At 34.2% G+C, this 3,527-nt stretch overlaps 1 long non-coding RNA gene across 1 annotated transcript; it reads left to right on the forward strand.

Annotated features, from left to right (window-relative positions):
* Nucleotides 1-99: 99 nt before the first annotated feature.
* Nucleotides 100-2,676, forward strand: LOC112617811. Its single transcript, XR_003117972.1, has 2 exons — nucleotides 100-1,382; nucleotides 1,477-2,676. It is a non-coding gene; the product is annotated as an uncharacterized LOC112617811 (long non-coding RNA).
* The last annotated feature ends 851 nt before the right edge of the window (nucleotides 2,677-3,527 follow it).

A 3,527-nucleotide genomic window follows, 5' to 3' on the forward strand; every position in this document is an offset into this window, starting at 1 on the left:
AAGAGATGAAGTAACAGATTATTATAGGCATCAGATCATATTGCTATAAATAGAGGGAAAAGTGATCCTAATACCCTATAAACAGTGTAGAATGAGAACTAACAAGATCACTGAAGTAGCAATTATTTTCCTCAAGGAATAGGGATTGTGAGGCAGGAAGGATGGAAAAGAAGAAGGTATTTATGTAATTTTGGGATTTCTACTGAGGAAACCTGAGTGAACTCACTTCAGATGCTTTTGGAATATTTGCATAGAAGAAGATTTGATTTCACGAACTACTGGATGAAGGAAACAGTGCTAGAATTGGGAGAAACCACCGTGACTCCTTACTCCTCTTTGTTACTATTAGGCATCAGAGATACATGTTTTGTTGATATTAGTTATAAAAATGAGATAAACTTGAATGTGAATACATTGCCTTCCTTGTTCAAGGAGCTAACTCTTGGATAAAATAGCTATTTAATGAAACTTCTTTAGAGAATAGTATGATACTCTCAAGAAGACTATTTTAGAAACAAAAATTATGTTGAATTCAAATTAACTCCTAAAATGATCATTTTCAATGAATATTAGAGTGATTTCTGAATGTAAAACTTACTAATATCTAATGCTTGTTTCAGTTTTACTTTGTAGAAGTATGTCAAAATTGATAATTGATGATATTTTTATTGAGGCTAATATATTATCCTTTGTTGCCATGAGTGGATGAAGAATCTTTTGGAAGGCTCAACTAGTGGATAAAAGAAACTTAGGCAAATTATTACACCACATGGGTGTGAGAAATGATGAATATTATCTACTAGATTTCAGGAAACATATATCCAAGTTGATCAATTTAGGACAGTTCCACTGAAGAGACGTGAAGTGTACATTCAACTGAAGTGTCATTGTAATCATGTATCTTCCCAGTTATTGGAAATGTTAAAAAGCATAATGAATGTTTGTGGTATAATGGTGTAAATCCTAATTTCTTGCATGAAAGACATGAGGGATCGTATACCACCTGCTTTGACATTGATTCTCAGGTGTATGAGTTGCTCCTCTGATTTTAGATCACATTTGTCCTCATCACTCGGCATATCCACATTGATATTGACATGGTTTTACTTTAGTTTTAGACATATGACAAATCATACCGTGTTTGAAATTGTAAGGGTATATTTTGTGAAGCCTGTATGCCTTTTCTTTCAGTGTATTTCTATCATGTTTCAGTCTCCAGACACAAAGTAGAAAACATCAAAGCCTATACTAATACAGGCAGGAAGATACAGCTTGATGCTAACACTACATGAATGTATGAATAAATTTATCATATTTACATATGAGTGATTATGTATCCCTTTTGCTTTTCAGTGTCTTCCCAGCAACAACCAGCCTTGAAGGTGATTAAAATCTCATTTATATTTTGAACTAGTAAATGTATAGTCTATGAAACATACTTTATTTATTGATTATTTTGCTTCAAATTCCATTCAGGCTACAAGTGATAAGGAAGATTCTGTTTCGAATATAACCACAGAAGTAAAGGATGGACAGCAATCTGGAACAGGTAATTTTGCAAAACACACAATGTCATGTTCAGTCAAGATAGAAAAGAACTTCTCTTCTCCAAATAAATCAGCGAGGGGCTCATTGATGCTGCACATTCTGATTCAGCAGGCCTGAGATTCTTCATTTGTAATAAGTTCTTGGGTGATGCTGATGCTGCTGGTCTTGGACATGATCTTTGCAGTGAGATTACAGACTTCCCCACATTGAAATTGGGAAGAAGAAACATTGGAGAACAGGTCAAGACATAAGGGGCTCGGGGGACAGCATAATTTTGCTTTAATTCTGCAGGATGTTTTCACTACGGGTAGAAGGAGAAAGAGATGAAGTATAGATTTTACAGAGGTTACATTGTATTGCTAGTATTGCTAAAAGCAGACAAAAAAATGATGCTAATAACCCGTAAACGCTGTAGAACGAGAACTAACAAGACCACTGAGGTAGCAATTACTTTCCTCAAGGAAGAGGGATTGTGAGGCAGGAAGGAGGGAAAAGAAGGAGTTATTTATGTAATTTTGTTATTTCTTCTGAGGAAACCTGAGTTCAGATGCATATTCAAATATTTGCCTAAAAGAAGATTTGATTTTGGCTGCTGTGGGACCCGTGGAAGCAGGAAGGAGTACTAGAACTGGCATAAGCCACAGTGACTCATTACTCCTCTTTGTTACTGTTGGGCATCAGAGATATGTGTTTTGTTGATATTAGTTATTCAAATGAAATAAACATGAATATGCATATATTGGCTTTGTTTTTCAAGGGGTAGCATTTGGATAAAATAGCAATTTAATAAAAATGCTTTAGAGAATAACGTGATACTTCAAATCAGACTATTTTAGAAACAAAAATAATTTTGAATTCATTAATTGACTTTTAAAATTGTTATTTTCAATGAATATTGGAGTGATTTCCAAATGTAAAAGGTTATTCATGTGTAATGCTTGTAGCAACTTTGTTTTGCATAAGTATGACAAATTTGATCATTTATTATACTTTTTGATAAGGTTTATATATTATACTTTGTTGCCATGCATGGATGAAGAACCGTTCTGTAGGCTAAATTAGAGGACACAACAAACGTAGGCACATTATTACACGACATGGGTTTGAGAAACAAAGAATATTATATACTAGGATTATCCAAACTTATATCCAAACTGATGAAGCTGAGACACTTCCACTGAGGACTTGTGAAGTGTACATTCTACAGAAGTGTCATTGTCATTGTGTACCTACTCAATTATCAGGCAAGTTAAAGATCATGATGAATATTAGTAGTATAATGGTATAAATCCTTCTGGTGTTTTGCATGAGAAACATTCAGTAGCATTTACTACCTTCTTTGACATTGATTCCTGGGTGTATGAGTTGCTCCTCTGATTTTAGATCACATTTCTTTTCATCATTCGGGATATCCACATTGATGTCAACACTTTATTTCAGTAATACACACATGACCCATAATATCTCTTTGTAATTTGTAACTGTATATTTTCTGGAAGCCTGTATTTCCATTTTCTTCAGTGTATTTCCTCATGTTCCTGTCCCAAAGACACAAACTATAAAACATCAAATCCTATGCTAGTACAGGCAGGAGGATACGGCTTGATGCTAACACTGCATGAATGTACGGATAACTTTATCATATTTACATATGATGGATTATATATTTCTTTTACTTTTCAGTGTCTCCTCAGAAACAGTCGGCCTGGAAGGTAGTTACTCTTTCATTTATACTTTGAATTACTAATTGTATAGTCTATGAAATATATGTTATGTATTGAATATTTTGCTTCTCATTCCACTCAGGTTATATTTAAAAAGAAAGCTCCTGTTTTGAATATTGCCACAAGAATAATGGCTGGTCGGAAATCTGGAACAGGTAGTTTGACAATACACATTTAATGTCATGTGCACTCAAGATAGAAGCGAACGTCCCACCCCTGAATAAATCAGTGGGGGGATCATTGAAAATGCACTTT

This window comes from Theropithecus gelada, unplaced genomic scaffold, assembly GCF_003255815.1.
Source record: "Theropithecus gelada isolate Dixy unplaced genomic scaffold, Tgel_1.0 HiC_scaffold_4737, whole genome shotgun sequence".
In the NCBI taxonomy this organism is placed as follows: Eukaryota; Metazoa; Chordata; class Mammalia; order Primates; family Cercopithecidae; genus Theropithecus; species Theropithecus gelada.